The sequence below is a fragment of the Miniopterus schreibersii genome, assembly GCF_964146895.1.
Source record: "Miniopterus schreibersii genome assembly, chromosome: 4".
Lineage (NCBI taxonomy): Eukaryota > Metazoa > Chordata > Mammalia > Chiroptera > Miniopteridae > Miniopterus > Miniopterus schreibersii.
In genome coordinates this window covers 10,065,339-10,083,352 of record NC_138105.1, presented here as the reverse complement: position 1 = coordinate 10,083,352, position 18,014 = coordinate 10,065,339, and the positions used below count along the sequence as shown (strand labels likewise).

General features: G+C 41.5%; 1 protein-coding gene across 1 annotated transcript in view; it reads left to right on the top strand.

Moving 5' to 3' along the window:
• The first annotated feature begins 3,116 nt into the window (after nucleotides 1–3,116).
• CNOT6 (CCR4-NOT transcription complex subunit 6) overlaps nucleotides 3,117–18,014 on the top strand; it is a 65,038-nt gene continuing 50,140 nt past the window's right edge. The window contains exon 1 of the mRNA XM_081137114.1: nucleotides 3,117–3,504. The gene's annotated coding sequence lies outside the window, so the exon portion shown is untranslated. The remainder of the gene's footprint in view (nucleotides 3,505–18,014) is intronic.

Here is an 18,014-nt window from a genome sequence, read left to right as displayed (position 1 = left end):
ATCTCTTCAAGCGGTGGGGAAGATGCACTGGCTGCCACCAATTCATACCGTCCTAGCTTAGCACCCACATGGAGCAAGAACTCTCTTCCTACATCTACATAGCAATCTCAGGTTGGTTACATGCCCACCCCTGGGCCTATAGGGCAAGGTGCTCATAATAGAGGAAAGAGCAGGGAAAGCCTGTGGGTAGAAAAGACTCAAAAGCAATCCCAGTTGGCAACGTGGAAGCAACACGATTCAGATTTGAGCAGCTCACAGCCTGGCAGGGGAAATGATGACTGCAGGATTTGCTAAGTGCTGTGATGGCAGGAAATGGGCTGGGAGGCTGAGGAGACAGTGAGCATCTCTGCCAAGGAAGCCTCCTCTTCTTCTGTCCACCCCCAATTCTCTGAGGGATGGTACTTTCCCCATTCTCAATACAGGTGGTTCATGTGGGGCTGACCACCAGCACTGCTGCAGGGGTAGGGACAGGGCTCTGACCAGGCCAATGAGAGCTGCCCTGGGTTTTTGCTAGAATGATTAGGAAAGTACTCTCTACCCAAGTGGAGAAGCTGGTAGAATCTAAGCCAGCATGTGGTAGTGGCCATCATTCCTGCCTGGCCACATAGCCTGTGTGAAGAAGCCAGCAGGCAGGACAGCAGAGTGAAGGGTGGGGGAGTGAGATTGGTTCTTTTTGTCAGTTACGTTCAATACTATTCTGTATTAGTTTCAAATGTACAGCATAGTGGTTAGACAATCATGTACTAAACAGAGTGGTCCCCTCTGATATTTCAAGTACCCACTCGGCACCAGTTATTATTGACTGTATTCCCTGTGCTGTAATTTACATCTCTGTGACTATTCTATAACTACCAATTTGTACTTCTTGATCCCTTCACTTTTTTTCACCCGGTTCCCCAACCCCCCTCTGTTAACCATCAGTCTGTTCTCTGTATCCACAAGCCTGTTTCTATTTTCTTCATTTTGTTCTTTAATTCCACATACAAATGAAATCATCTTGTATTTGTTTTGTGAGGTCGGTTCTTGATGGCATTTTATGATGCCCAACCTTTTCAGTTATGAGTACATGAATACATAAATAACCTTTTCTGCATCAAGTCTACTTGAGTTGGGGTTTCATAACTTGCAAAAGGTCTTGCATAACATGAGGGTATGTTGATCTGGATCTGGAAAGCTGAGATGCATTTGCTGGGATTTTCTTCAGATATTCAGAAAGAACAGGATATGCACAGGCAGGGCCACCACTGGTACCCTCCCTGTGGGCATCCCAGATCCACCCAGATGGCCCCAAATAAACCCGCCCCTCACTGTATGTACATGCAGCTCCTGCATTGCTTATGTACTCTCCTCTTGAATCTGGACTTGGCTTTGATGCTATGACTGATATATTCCAGAAGTGACACTCTTCAGAAGGTCTGGAGGCTTCTACTTCCTCCCTTATGGAGCCATGGGTTGTCATGCAAGATGTCCAGGATGACCTGCTGGAGGGAGAAGTCACAAATAAAAGAGGAGGATGAGATGTGACACAGAGAGAGGCTCCATGGGGGACACCAAGGTGCCAGACGTCCAACTCCCAACCACTGTTTCAGTAGAGGCATGGGAGACCCCAAGTGAGACCAGCAGAATGGTCTAGCTGGGCACCAGGATCATGAGATATAATAAACTTGTTTTATGCCACTAAGTATTTTTGTTATGCAGCTGGACTTCCCCTCCTCTAATACACACTGTGCTAATCACAAAAAGTAGCTCCTTCTGGGCATATGAAATACAAAAAGATATCCCTCTCTCCAGGCTGGAGCACAGGTTGCCAGGGCACAGCACCCAGGCCCAGGCCCAGCTGGATGTACAGCACAGGGACTGCACAACCCGTGTGGGGTTGGAGGATGTGGAGGGATGCCCGCAGACAGCAGTCAGTCTGCACTTTCTTTCATCAACCCCTTAGCCCTGCTGGGCTTTCATGTTGCCCTGCCCTTGTCCAGTGTCCTTGGGCACCAGGGGACTGGGCTGTCTTGTGGATTTCTTTGCAAATGGCAGGCGATGACCATCCTAAGGCCATGCTGGGGGGGGGGGGGGGGGAGACAAGCACAGAACACAAACAGCTTTTGTCCCTCAATCTTCCCCTTGCCCTTCCAGCTCTCCTTTGCTGCAGCAGCAGCCACCCGTTTCCCATATACTCCAGCCTTCCAGCGAGCGGGTGTCTCACTTTATGGCTATTGTTAATTACTGGACGCGTTTCACTCTCATTTCTTCAGCGCTGTTTCAGAAAGGAGCCCATCCTAGCCTGCCCTGTAGGTGAGCAGCTGGCCACTCCTTTTCCTTCAGGCCACGCCTGTCCTCAAGTACCTCTAACGGATTTTAAGTCTGTTGCTGTTTCTCTTGCCCCTGGACCGTGAGCTTGCTCAGGGCAGGGTGGGGCTTGATTCGCCCCTCAGCCCGGCCCCAGGGCCTCACCTCCAGCCGTCAGCTCGGGCGCTCACCCGTCGCCCGCCAGCCCTCCCTCCGCTTACCTTCAGTCCCCACCCGAATCCGACACCTTGATGGTTGACCGCCGCCTCCGTCCGTCACTCGGGCTAGGATCCCTCCCCCAGGACTGCCCCTTAGTTTACTGGACTGAATGACCGTTAATGGACCGAAACGGGCCATTAAGTAGTTTTTCTGCACATCTAAGGCGGGAAGAATCAGGCGACTGTTGACAATGGAATGTCTCGTCTTTAAGGCAAATTACGGTTCTGGCTAAGGTCAAAAGTCAGGGCTGGTCCGCGACTCCACACGATTGAAAGGCAAAACGAAGGGGAGGAAGATCACAGAAAAAGAGGGGAGAGAGGAGACAAACGGGAACAGCCTGAGACAAGTGAAAGAGAGCGGGATGGAGACCAGGAGCGCTGAGAAGGGGAGAAAAGAGAAAAGCCACGCAGGACCGCAGCCGCGAGAGCGGGAAGAGGAGCGGCGAGCGGGCGGCGAGCGCGGGCCGGCTCACTGCCCCAGCGCGGGGGGGAGGGGGCGGGGCTTGGGGCCGCGGCGTGCAGGGGGCGACCCCTGGACGCCGAATGGTCGCGCCCGGCGGCGGCGGCCAATGGGCGGCCGGGATGTTGGAAGGGCGGCGGCGGTCCGGGCGCTAGCTGGCTGGGGGACGGCGTTCGCCGCCATGATGCTTGTTTGCTTTCAATGAAAGCGACGGGGACGCGGAGGAGGAGGCGGCGGCGTCGGTGGCGGCGGCGTCGGCGGCGCGGAGGCGAAGGCGGCGGCGGGCGCAGCGAGGCGGGCGAGGCCGGGGGCCGAGAGAGCGGGAGGGCATAGTGGCGGCCCGTCGGGGCGGCTGAGGCGGGCGGCTGAGGCGGTGGCGCTCAGCGGAGAAACAAAGAGCGGCGGCTGAGGCGACGGCGGAGCGGCGGCGGCGGCGCTGCAGCAGCGGGCGGGACTGGTATGGTGGTTCCACAGGTCACACCCCGCTGCACTCACAGGGAGGAGGCGGCAGCGGCGGAGGAGGGCGGCGCACCCCGAGAGGTGAGCGAGACGGCCCGAGGCCCGCCGGGCTGCTCCCGCACTGGCCGCGCACGGGCCCCGTCGGTCTTGCCCCCGGGGCCGGGGCGCGCGGAGCTCGCCGTGCGAGGGCAATTTGAGCTTGGCGGGCGGCGGGCCCGCAGCTGGCAGCTGTTGAGGGGCCCACGACGCGCCCCGGTCGCGCTCCCCGGGGCGTTGATTAACCGTGGGGGCGCGCAAGGGGCGGGGTGGGAGCGCCCTAGCCCTCGGTCCCTGGCTCCGGTCACCCGGAGGAGACCAGTCGGCGTTCGGGTCTCGTGGCCAGGATGGTGGCAACTTTGGAGGAGTGGCTGTGGGTTTGCGCGCTGCGGAGTGTGCAACTAAGTTGTTACGGCAAAGCGGGAAACCAACTGTCCTCTCCCCCAAAGTATTTAAAATTCAGTTTGCCGCAGATTTGGGAGGGGGGGGGGTGTAGAATGGCATGGTTAAAGAAGCACTTAGCACCGAATAAAGTGATTTATGGTATTGATAAGGACTCGTCGGTAGTCCTAATTATTTGAAGCAGTTTTCTCCAGTAACGGGAATCACATCCGTTTTTTCCCTAAACGCCAATCTTTTTTTTCTGGAGACTTTTCTTTGACTCGTTTCCGCCTTCACCTTCCCCCAAAGAGCCTGATTTTACTCCAAATGACAGTATTGTGAATGGTCATCTTGCTTGACCTTCCTGGATTTGTTACTGTGTTGAGCTGACTTTGTTTCAATAAACTACTTGAATTTGAATTCCAGTACTTGCCTGTTTTCCAGGTGGATTGAACCATTAGTTCTAGTGCGAATCTTCTTCCTGTATCTGGGAATTTAATTTTGGAGAGGAAGAGAGCAAATATGAAAAAGTGAAAAATAAAGTGGCATGTAATAGCACTTTGTGTTTTTCACAATACACTAACTGGGACTTACCTTCCCGCAACAGTTTTGTAGGCTGTAGGAGCTGATGAGGCCATTGGTCAAAAGGTTTTGAAGACTGTTTTTTGGTAATTGTTACCAGCGGTTAATCACAGTCTATAGACTGTATGATTTAGAATAGAAATTGCTTAATTTTTTTTCTTTTTACCAGTTATCTAGCCAGTCGACTTGCTTTAAACAAAATATTTGAATAGCTGTTGATGAGGAAACAAACCTTGAAAGATTTAAGTGACTCACAGAAACACTACAGTTAAGAGGGAAAGGACCAGGTTGTGTGTGAACATGAGAGCACACTAGAATGTGGTGGTATTGCTGGAGATTATAGTTCTTTAGGGAGGGCAGAGTGTGTTTTAATAGATAGAAGTTATTTGAGGTCATTGAGTCTGGTCCAATCTCAGTAGATGAACAAAACAGTGAAATGGTCAGAAACAAGGATGTGACAAAAGACAAATTTCCTAATGAGACCCAGAAGATTCGCTCTGAAAGTCAGTCCTTGCACAGTTTCAAAAGTGTCTTGATCAGTGGTAATGTAGGTGAAGAAGCTTTCTTGAAGACCTATTTGATTTGTAGGTATTTTCAGGATTCTTGAATCTTGGTGGCAAAGTACAATTATTGGGAAATTAAAGACTATTTTCTGAACAGACATGAAGGTGTTTATAGAACTTGGTCCTGACTGCAAATAAAGGCTTGGTAGGAATCTGCCCATTCTACTTCTAGCTCATAAGTATGCATTTTGGTTAATGCTTAGGTATTAATAATGCTTATTAGCCTTTTTATATTCTTTAAGAATAAACCTTTTTCATATAGTACAACAGAAAAGGATAATACATGTAAGGCATACTGAATTAAGGATCGAGGCTGCTCATAGCTGTGGCCTTTGGACCATGAGAGGTTAGGGGATCAATATCTTCAGCACATGTGTAACTTTCCCATATGCTGGGGACACTTGTTGGGAAGCTTTGCTTTTAAAGTGTTTATGACTTTGGGAAAGTCCAAATCGGTTCAGCTAAGAACATATTTTAATGGAGAAAAGACTTGGATTTGTGGATATGTCATGCTGTTATTTACACTTCTGTGATTGGATGTAATGTTGGAAAATTCCAATTTTAATTTTCAAATCCTTAGCTTCCATGAAATCTTTTACTGATGAACTTTTTTCTTTAATCTGTCACTCACTTTAGAAAGGGAACCATTTTACGACAGTGCGTGATTAATAAAACACTGTGTATGTGAAATTAAATACTGAATCAATTAAACTGTAAAACTTACTGTATACATAGCCTGTGTGCATTAGAGTACAATGGAATGCACTATATTTTGGTATTTTAACTAGTAATTAAAGAGGAGACGGTTATTTGCATCCAAGATGAGGACTCATTTAGGCTGCCTTAACTTTGCCTTCCCTGGGCTTTACCTCTCCCTCATCCCTTTGTATTTTCTTGATAACTTACGTTACATATCAAGGAATAGTTTATGATGGGCTGATACTAAAGTTTCTGCTTTATAGTTATAGGCTTAGTTTAAGGTGTACAGAGTTCTGTAGAAGAATAGGAGAAAGAATGATTAAATTTCTGGAAGGTGTGCAAGCAGTTTACAGAAAATAACACAGAAAAAGTGTTTGTCAAACTGGGGAAAGGAGTCATTTCAAACAGAAGGAATGGTGGGAGCACTGAGGTGCCAAGTGTTGGGGGTAAGGCCAGTGGTAAGGCATTACTGGGATAGGGAGAGTGATAAGATGAATGTGCAAAGGTGCGTCCAACCTAGATTTTGAAGGACCTTGCTTGCTAAGCTAAATGCAAGGTTTATATCTTTATCCTACAGCACAGAAGGAAACCAAAAAATACATATTTTTCTGTTAATCCTCACCTGAGGATATTTTTTCTGTTGATTTTTAGAGGGGAGGGAGAAACATCGATGTGAGAAAGAAACATTGATGATTGGTTGCCTCCTGGATGTGCCCTGGAACCTGCAACCCAGGCACGTGCTTTGACCGGGAATCGAACCCTTGATACTTCAGGGCAGGGACCGATGGTCTAACTACTGAGCAACACTGGCCAGGGCCCAAAATATTTTTAGTAGGGGAATAAGGTGATTTAGAGATCACTTTGGCAGTGTGGAGGATTGCGTGGAGGCCCTACATATGAAAAAGCCACATTTGAGATGGTATGGAGTTATTGACTCTGAATCTGTTTTTAAGTTGGATATAGTGTCTTGTGTCTGTGGTCCTTTTTATAGTGGGCTTGAGGACTCTGCCCAATTGCTGTGTAATGCAGGGTAATTTAAAATAAAGATGGCAGTATGTTTTGGGAAAAGTTAAAAGCAATTAAAACAACGAAACTCATAAAATGGTACACGTGAAAGTTCACACGTTAAGAACTTGTCTTCTGAGTAGTTAGGCTTAGGCAGACTGTAGACCTTAACGTAGAAAAATCAACCCTCTGCTCACCAGAAGTGAGAGCCACCAAGCTTAAAGGTTATAACTACCCTGACAGTCTATTGGGATATGGACTGTAAACATTTGTGAAGTTTGGGGGGAGGGTAGACTTTTCTCTCCAGTGAATTACTGGAATTGGAATCCTGAAACTTTCTTAAAGCCTAAACTCTAAATCGTTAGTTCTGCTGTAGGTTCTTAAAAATCATTATGGTATGCAGAGTTGCACAGTAACAACTACAGGCCTTATCGGGGAAAATGGGATTGAGGTACAGCCCTCAAAAACTTTGTTAGTAACTTATTTTTAGAAAGGGAACATGATAAAAATGGTAGCACAATTTTACATGTTAAATGGTTAAGCAGTATATAAAGACTACAGTAAATGTGGCAATTTCCCTTGAAAAAGACCTGATTTACTTGTGGAAATAGTCATAAGAATGGTTGCTGCTTATGAGTTATTGTGAAGTGGTGGAAGGTTACCTGAACTCAGACAGAATGTGACACACCATAGGATATGGGTGGGTGTGTCTCATAACACACACGAACACATGGTGAACTGATGAAGTTATAGGAGTTTGAGGTCTGTGTGTTTTGTGTATTTCTGTGTAGCTCAGTTCATTTGGGTGTAGTTTTCTACCTTCATCTAGTGTTTTTCACAGACAAGCAATTGGTAATTCTGCATTTTGCTCAGATTCCCTAATTTATTGATCGGGTTGGAACAAATTCACATTTTTCAGAACAAGCAGTAGAGCAGACCTGATTATCCTTGAATACAGCATTTTAAAATAGTACTGTAAAATTCTGTTCCAAAAATAATTTTGAACACCCATGTATCAGGTACTGTGTATAGATTTGCTACCTTTATGGGGCTTCTGGTCTTTGGCCCAAGTGGGCTTAGAGTGGTGTAGAGAAAAAAACAAGTGAACCAATAAAGCCTTCAGGTTATATAGTAATGGGGAATATACAAAGCATTTGGGGCATGCTAAGGAAAGAGCAACTAACTTCTGCTTGGTCTTTGTATCCAGAAAGAGGATTTTTGGTGCTGCTTTAGATACCTCAAGAAGTTGCATATAGATTTTTTTTAACTAGGCAAATTTTGAGTTGGGGATATTACAAGTCCCTGCTAAGTAAAGACTAAACAACAATGAATATTTATTAAGTAAAAAATATATTTGCACTTAGCATTTTTAGGGAGGCAAATTTTTTTCTTCTGTAAGATTATGTATAAGTTATATGTAAACATCACAACATCATAAAGCAATATCTAATGAAGCTAACTGCCATGTTTTAGACCAGTCCTTCCTGCATATATTTTCATCTAAAGTTGTTGAAAATGCAACTATAGTTTATTTGGGACATTAAAGAATTATCATTTGGTGCCTAATTTTAGGGAAACTTATAGAAACTCAGATTTAAGGATTTGTAGTCACAGAAAAAATAACTTTGTCAAATGCTAATGATGTAATAGGCACTGTGCACTGTTACATGTATTACCTCCTTTAATCCTCACACCAAAATTGTGAGATAAATATTTTATAAATGAGGAAACTCTAGCCTTGAAGATGAATGTGAACACATGCTTGCAGAGCTGGAACTTTATGTAGGTCTGTTTGACTCTAGTTTGTGCTCTTAATGACATTGTACTGTACTTCCCTCCTGACACATTACCATGGTGCTGTGGCTTGGAATGAACCTTTGATATAGATTTGATAATACAGGGAGACCCAGTTGTTGCCACACATTGATAAGCACTTACATTACTAGCTGATCATGTTGACTAAGTAGAGCTAACAGGTGAAATCTTAATACTTGTGATTATTTTCTTGTATGGATCAAAAACTTCATGAGAGTCTGTGTAAGAATACTATTTGCTGGTTAAAAATCCAGTTTTAAAGCATTTCACTATTTTAGGGAAAGGCAGTCACTACACATCTGTTGTCAAAAAGCCATGTGGGACAGCACTCCATTTGAACACATTTGCTTTAGATTTCTTTCTTTCTTAAGTCTTTTGAAGCATCCCTCAGTGGCTTTAGAGCAATATTCTGTTGTTATTAAAGGCTTCTTGATTTTTTTCGCGGGGGGCAGGTAAGGTCAATATCTCATGAATAATTTTCTTTCTTAGTTTTAGGGGGAAAATAGGACTGGTGGGTAAAATGATTGTATACATGAATTAGCTGCTAGAATAAATGATACTCCCTCAAAAGGCCAAAATTTGCACTAGCTAGTGGTAGCTAGAATATGATTCATTGTAAGAGAGGGAGGAGCAAATAGATGACAGAAAATCTGGCAAAAGATAAGAAAGAGAAATGAAAAGATTTCTGTTGGCAGCCATCATTCAGTGCTGAAGCTGTAAACTAGATGGTTGTTTCTTATCTCATGCTAAGGAGCAGATTTAGGATTGATGGCCTCCCTTTCCTTACCTTTTTTATCTTGGTGAGGTTTTACCACACAAATCACAGTTTTACTACCCTCCATGTTAGTGGACAGTCAGCGTTTGCTGATTAGTGCACAAATCCTGTTTGTCTTAATGGTTTTTTGCTCTATACTTTATATTTGACTTAAAATACAGAAATTAACATATCTAAGCTAGCATATTTATGTTTATTTTGAGTTGGAATTTGTGCATGACCTATACTTGGTGTACCTTCATTGTTGTATTTGAATTAATTTATTGGGTTGAATGAAATTGCTAGTTTTGACCATTTTTGACCCTCAGAATTGTGGTTGTTGCAGTATACACCCTGTGCTTCCTTTGACTGTATTTTATATTCACTCATGTTTTTGGGTACATGCATATGGTTAGAATTGCATTTTAACAGCAGTCTAGTAAACTGTTAGGGGCTGGGCATTGCGGATGCAGGTGGGTGTGCCAACTTTTCCTTTTAGAGCTTAGTATTGACTACTACATCTGCTGTTTAGAGGAGTATTTTATCATAATCTAAAAATCTTTGTTTTCTCAGAGGTCTTACTGATTGGAAATTTTAGTTAAACCAATTTGGACTGAAAATTTATTTTTGTACTACTTGAGAAAAGGGTTTAAGGAAATTGGTATGAGATTTTGGGGGGGCAGGGAATTTTGGGGTGTTATAAATACACCTCTTTTAAGAAACTCTAAGTTCTTAGAAATATTACTAAGATGTTATTTGCCTTTTTCATTCTCATTCTCTTACAAGTGTATAGGTAGTGTTTTCCAGAAGCTGACAGAATGTGTTATCTGATCAGATTGAATTCAGAGCAGATATGTGAATCCAGCTGTCTTCTAGTCTGTCAGACATTAAAGAGATTTGCAAAAATGTAAGACAGTGTCATTCTGTTCACGAAATTTTACTTTGCTTTTGCAAATAGTTACTTTTTAAAATATTTATTAATGTGATAGGTTTGTTATATTTAATGAGTTAATAAATAATTTAAAATTTCTTAGTTCTAACTTATATTGTAAATATTGATAGACATAACCCCACATAAATGAAAGCTCTATGAGGTACTCATTAATTTTTAAGCGTGTATAAGGGTCCTAAGATGATAGAGTTGAAGATTTGGGAGATGATAGAGTTGGAGATTTGGGGGACTACAGGTGGAGAGCACCTTGGATGATATATCTTAAAAGGAAACTAGGGCTCGAGGGCTCAGCAACATAATTGGAGAATGAACATGAAATCTTGGTTTTATCAGGGACAAAATACTAGAGTTGTTTGAGGCAGTGATGTAATCAACCACAGTTTTGCAGCTAGGTGTCCCAGGTTCAAATCCCAGCTCTGCTACTTATCAAGTGTGTGTGACCTTGAGCAAGTTATTTAAATCCCAGGTCTCAGTTTCCTCAGCTGAAATAAAATGAGGATAGCATCTACCCTCGTGGATTGCTATGAGAATTAAATTGAGATAATCAAGTAAGTTACTGCACAGTGGTTGAAAGCACAGACTTTGGATCAGACTTTGGTTAAAAATCCTAATTGTGGCACTAGTATTTCTGACCTCAGGCAGGTTACTCATTCTCTGGACCTTGCTTGCTTTATGTTAGGAGAATACTGTCTAACCTTTGAGTTTGTCCCTTTGTTGCTTAGCCCAGGCTATTGTAAAACTAATATTCTCAGTCTTTGATTACTAGGATCCTTTCTATCTGGTTTCTGTAGATTTCACTTTCAAGATTCGAATCCTAGATATTAGTTTTTATTCCTGGTAAGATGGGTACTGCCTCTGTTAGCACACTAGTCTCTTACAAAATGTTTTCTTTTTTACTATCACAGCTTCTCCCCTTAAATTGTTGTAAGTATTCACTGAGTACTTAATGTATGCCAGGCTCTGAAGATACAAAAATATTTAAAATATAAGTAAGTGCAAGGCACCTATGTTAGAGTAGGTAAGTGAGACGTAAAAAAAAAAAAGTAAAGGTGGCCTGGCCGGTGTTGCTCAGTGGTTGAATGTCGACCCATGAACTAAGAGGTTACCATTTTGATTCCTGGTCAGGGCACATGCCCGGGTTGTGGGCTTGATCCCCAGTAGGAGATATGCAGGAGGCAGCTGATCGATGTTTCTATTGTCATCGTCTCTCTCATCAGTGTTTCTGTCTCCCCCTCTCCCTTCCTCATTCTCTAAAATCAATAAAAACATACATATTTTTAAAAAGTTAAGGTGGGATTAAAGAACAGAATAGTGGAAATTATCTTCAAGATTCAGAATAACTCAAAGCAGGTAATAAACCCCTGTGTTAGGGAGGCATAGGGAAGAAAGGCCTTTTTACAGTTAAGTTACTTGAGTTGGCATTTGAAGGATGCCTAGAGTCCCTAAGGTTTTTGCAGGGAGGGAGAGTTATGGCAGAAGCAATAGCATATGCTAAGGCATGGAGGTTTGTGAGAGGTAAGTGGGAACTGAGGAAACCCAGATGGTGAGACTGGAGAGGCACACAAGGACCCGGTTACAGATACACTATACCATATTTGTTTTATAAATGAGCCTGTGTTCCCTCTTATTTAGTTAGTACAACATATATTTGAGCCTCTTTTGTGTTGGGTTCTTTGTTAGAGCCCAAGGATACAAAGATGAAGGAGATGTGGATCTAGGATGCATTAAAGTGGAGGAGAGTAGAAGAAAGAACATGGGTCTGAGACTGGTGGAATAACTGAGGTAAGAGCCCGGGGAAAGAAGGCAAAGTGGATGAAAGATTTAGGAGGTAAAATGGGCTAGAACTAGAGACTAGTTGTGAAGGCTGTGATTAGCTGGGAAAGAGTCAAAGATAATGCTCTCATTTCTGGCTTGGAAAACTGGGTGGGGATTATAGGAGGGAGTGGCAGGTTTGAAAACCAAGATGACAGTTTCACTTTTTAGTAAGATTTTTTTTTAATCCTTATCCGAGGATATGTTTATTGCTTTGAGAGAGAGAAACGATTGATTGGTTGTCTTGTATGCACCCCAACCAGGGACCAAACCCACAGCCTAGGTATGCGTTCTGACTGGGAATTGAACCTGCGACCTTTTGGTGTACTGAACAACTCTCCAATTTACTTAGCCAACCCAGCCAGGGCTAGTAAGATTTTTTTCGATAACCTTGTTTCTTTCACTATCATTTTATTCTATCCTTCTTATGCAATTCAAATACCTTGTTTTGAGAGATTGTCATGAGTTGTAAGATACCCACTATAGCACCATTGGCTGTTTATAATAGTAGCCTTGAAAGCCACAAATCCAGAGTTAGGATTTAAGTTTTGCATTTTAGATAAGAGTAATCATATTTTGGAGAGGTTTTTTGTTTTGTTTTTTAAAGAAATTTTTTTTTTTTTTAATTTCAGGAAGGGAGAGGGAGAGAGAAAAACATCAATGAGAGTCATTGATCAGCTGCCTCCTGCATGCCCCCTGCTGGGGATCAAGCCCTCAACCCGGGCATGTGCCCTGACTGGGAATGGAACCTTGATCTCCTGGATCATAGGTCGCTGCTCAACCACTGAGCCATGCTGGCGGGGCTGGAGAGGTTTTTAATACTTGTTTGTTTTGCCATAAGGGTACTAATGATAGACATTTTCCCACTAAAGACAGCTCCTGAATGAGGGTTATCATCTGTGTAAACCAGAGGTGGGGAACATCCGAGCCACGGGCCAAAATCATTTAGTCTGGCCCTGCCAATGCAACCCCGGGTGGGACTTGAAATACAATAAATCTAGGAGCTTTTTTCACAGCTAATTTTTAAGTTGATAATTTTGTATGGCCCTCAAATGATGTTATAAATAGCCAAGTGGCCCTTGGCAGAAAAAAGGTTCCCCACCCCTGGGGTAAATATTTAATTGTGATGGAAAGCTGGGTAGAAAGAGAAGAAAACAAGTGTAATGACATTGAGAGGATGATTTGGGTTTAAAGTGAGATGTAGAAGTACCTTAACTGTGTTGAGGCTATAAAAAAGACCTAGGAACTGCAATCCAATGGATCCAACTGGTTTTATTTATAGTAGAGTAACATCATCATATTTTTTATTTGTAGACTTCAACTAATACATTTGGCAAAAACAGAAGGTGAATATTTAAGAGAGTGTTATGCCTATCATCTCAGCCATAATACAAATTTAAAATCCCAGAATATTTCCATTTTAAAAAAGTACCAAATAATTGTGTTTATATGACATTTTCCATGTCTTGCATGTCTTGGTAGAAGCACGTTTGTTACACAAAACTTTTCAGTGTTACTGTGATCAAATTGTCATTTGAATTGTATTTGAAGAGGGAGTAATTTTTCTTTTGTGGTATTAGAGTAATGGCTTGGTGTTTTTGTAATAATGGGAAATAAGTTATTTTTGATTTGTGTTTACAATTTTTCTTTCTTTGGATATTTCCTTTTCTATTTTAAAATAATCACCATTTTCCTACTAACCTTTTCATCCAAAGCATGACACTGAACTAACTTCTGCTAATCTATTTTGAAATTTTGTAGACTTTAAAAAATATATGTTTCTATTGATTTTTTTTTAGCGAGAGGAGAGGAAAGGAGGGAGAGAGAGAAACGCTGATGTAAAAAAATCGGTTGCCTCCCGCACACACCCCGAGCAAGGATTGAACCCTCAACCTGGGTATGTGCCCTGACTGGGAATTGAACCAGCGAACTTTTGGTGCATGGGTCTGTGCTCAACCAACTGAGCCACACCAGCCAGGATGAAATTTGTAGACTTTTTCATTGAGCTATCATTGTATCTTCAGTGTATGGTATGAAAATAATCTGTAATAAAGTTGGTGATGGGTTATTGGAAACATGAGTTATGTTGTATGTTAGTCTACTGAAAGATGTGCATTTTAGATTGGTCTTTGACATAGGACATGGAATGAGCTACAGTCAAACCTCAGTTCTCAAAACGTCTCCCATCTCAAACAGTTGGGTTCTCAACCAAGTTGTTCACAGAAAAAATGTCTTCGTTTTTCCAACAAGACTTCAGTTCTGGACCTGAGAACTGTTTCATGCTGATATATCAGTATGATCAGTTTGACAAAAAGCATCTTTTAGGCCAGCCAGAAAGGAAAGAATGAGAGTCAGTTTACCACTAGATCTCACATGGTTAACATTTCAGGAAATTGTGCTGTGAATATTGTCATGTGTTGTTGTTGTTTTTTGCTTTTGTTGCTGGTGAAATGGATGATTAGCACAATTTTAAAACATAAAGAGGCCATCAAGAGTGCTAATGCTGCTAAGGGTATGAAAGAAACAGTGATCACAGGCAATTGAAGAGGTAGAAAAACTGATGTTGATTTGGATAAACAAAAAGCAGTTAACCAGTGACAGCATTTTGGAGGCAGTGATATGTAAAAAAGCAAAGATGCCACATGCTGACCTGAAAGACACCCCTGGAAATGTGTGCTTAAAGTGATTTGCTTAAGGCTAGAAGGGGGCAGTTAGGTAAATTTAAGAAGTGTTTGTTTATAGATTAAACAGTACATTAGACATGTATTGTATATAAGAAAGGTTAAAATGGAATCATTTAGGGATCTTGAATAGATTAATTCAATTTACATTATTTCTAATGGGGAAAAAAATGATTCGGTTTTCAAACAAATTGCTTCTCAAACAACTTTCCAGCATGAGTCACATTCGAGAACCAAAGTTCCACTCTTATTATTTTGCCTAATCTTACTTTGTGGAAGGCATTCCTGGTTCTAGTGCTATGGGAAAACAACTTGTGAGCAGTTTATAATCCTCTGTGGAGGCTTTGGTGGGGTGCTAGTAGGGGATAGTATTTGGGCTTAGCTTTGAAGTACGGATAGAATTTTGGTGTGAGAATGGCATGGAGACAGGGAAGCATGGAGCGTATTTGAAGGATGGCCAGTTGCATCAGAAGATACAGAGAGAAAAGTATTAGACCTTGAAAGGTAGAATATTTTGAATTCTAAACTAGAAGTTTGAATTTGTTTTCTAAGTAGTCTGGGGGGGGAGGGGTCCAGAAGTTATTCAGATATGCTTTCCAATTCTTTTTTTTGAAGTCTGCTCTACAAAAGAGGTTCTTTTTCCTAAATTTTGCCAAGTAATTAGGACTTTGCTTTAGGGAGAATAATTTGAGAGTGGTATGTAGGTTAGTTATATGTAATCTTAAAGCATAGATACAATTATAAGAGGCCATTATAATAGTTTAAAAAAAGGAAACTAAAGTTCTAAATTAGAATGATGTGTGCAAAAGTAAGAAAGGGTTGTAGTGTGATTGTATGGTTGTGAGATTTTTTTTGTTTGCTCCCCTGGTAGGTTAAGATCCAGGATCATATTTATTTATTTTTTATTCCTAGCACCTGGCATTGTTTGGCACATAGAAGTTGCTTAGTAAGTATTTGTTGAATGATTCTGTACAGAAAACTACCTTAAGATAGCATGGTTCAGGTGTATTAAAGAATGTTTACACAGTTCATTAGTGCAATGTGCTAGGCCTTACACAGGACACTGGGAGATACAAACTACTTGGGGAGATAGATACTGTAGTAAATGTATGATGTGCAGAGGAGGGAGTAGTGAACTTGCATTTTGCCCTTGTCCAGAAGGGCTTACAGGGCTCTCACATGTGACCTGAGTTGCCTTGAAGAGTGAGTAGGAGTTTAGAGTGAAGGTTGTCTTTGGTGGAGGAATTAGCATGTATTGAAAGACTGTGTCTTAGAAGTAGGTTTGCTCTGATTAGTTTAGAACTTTGTATGGTGTATGTGTATATCGCTGAAGTTGAGTGAAAAAATTGTTGGCTAATTCCAGAATGTAAAGGACTTTGAAATTTGGACGTTGGGTAGAGAGACAGGAAGGGTCATTGTAGGTTTTAAGCAGGAAAAGACATGAGCAGGCATCGATCAGGAAGATAGATGTAGAGGAATTCATTTTATAGTTAAAGCTGAGAAGTGGGGCGAGTCTAAATTAGCTTAAGTAGCTTTGAAAATGAAAATGGGTTAAAAATTCTGAAGATGTAAAAAGTCAGTCGGATTTAGTGAAAAATTGGATCGGGAGAAGTAAATTGGTACCAAAGTTAATGTCACTACCTTTTCATATATACCCTAGCTTGTAGCTCTCTCTGAGAGGAATCTGATAAATTAAAGAGTCTTTCTGCACATGAGTTTTGCTAACCTCCCTTCCTTTCCTCTGCCCGTCTTTTTGCCTCCTTAATGTTTGGGAAAGAATAACAAAGAATGGAGGAGAAAATATTAAAAAGCATGTAAAGGAAAAGAGTGATGTTAAATTTAGCATTTTATTTTGTCAGTTGAGATGGATTGTAACAGCCTCATTTCCCTTGGAAAAAACCTGTTCAGTATAATTAAAATAAATTCTTTAACTTCAGAGTGCCTTTTAACAAGAAACACCTTTTTTCGGGGGGAGGATACATGGCCAAAATAACATGATTGCATAATCATTAATATTGTAAATAAGAATTAAGTATGAAATGTTTCTCTGTCCACACAATGTCCTTTATTGCTGATTAGTAGATTCTATATAGGGACCATTCATTGTATCTGAGATCTCTTAGTTTTCTTCAAATCTAGAATAGTCCTGACACTAGCTTGTTGAAGGTGCCAGACCAATTATACTGTAGAAAGTCCCAAATTTTCATTTTATCAGATCGCTTCTTTGGTGTCATCAGACCAATTCTTCTAGCTCTCAGTCAGGGTAAATATTGTTGATGCGTACTTCATAATCCCTCATGTCAAGAGACCCAGTGTTTGGATCTCCCCCAGTAGCAGTTGCAAAGATTGATGAAAAAGGCAACAATTTATCTCTCCCTTGAACATTTTCTAATTTATAATCAGAAAACCTAAGTGGTGGTGTTACCTTAGCATTATGCCAGTGGTTTGTATAATGGTTTTAACCCAGTTTATAATCCTTGCTTTAAAAAGGGTCCTTTAGGGTCCTTAGGAATTACAAAATGATGTTGCTTTTGCTTTTTTCATTTCTTTAATTCTTCATTTATTTGCTGTCATTCTTTTGTAAAGTAGGACTTTTCCTCCAACTGGGGCTGTTTGATTGCTCTGAGATGCAGTACCTGCTGAAAGGATAAACACTTATTCTTTCTCAAGTTACCAATTGTCTTAGTTTAATACCTGCCACAATTTTGATGCTGATTTGTGCCTATGGCCTTCCCTTCACCCCTTTTTTCCCCCTCTTGCTTTCTTGCCTTGATTACTGCACAGTTCCTCTGCTACTAATCCATCTTTTACATCACTGCCAGCTCTGTTTTCTGTAGGACAGGTAGTGATCATGGTATCCATAAATTTTTACTGATTCAGTGTATTTCATTACATTATAATTGTGATTCTTTTTGCTCAGATTGTCACAACTTTGGCCAGTGATGGCCCTGTCTAGCTGGCTCCTATATTGTGTTTACATGACATGATGACCCCATTAGACTTAGTTTTTTGGTACACAAGGATGTCCCACGCTCATTTTAATAAAATTCCTGCCCCAAGCTTGTAATTGGCCATTTTGCAAAGAACTTTGCTTTCTTGGTATTGACATTAAAATCAAGGATTAGGAGTACTATTATTACAGAGGTTACATTGCTTCTAGAACACTTCAGTTGCTACTTGGAAACAAAAAATCATGAGTTTATGCTGATATTCTCAAGTCAGTATTGTTGTTTTCATTTAATTTTATTGATTTAGAAATGTTTTCTTACCCTGAAAATCGTGGTTTCTAACATCATTAACATAAGTACTTA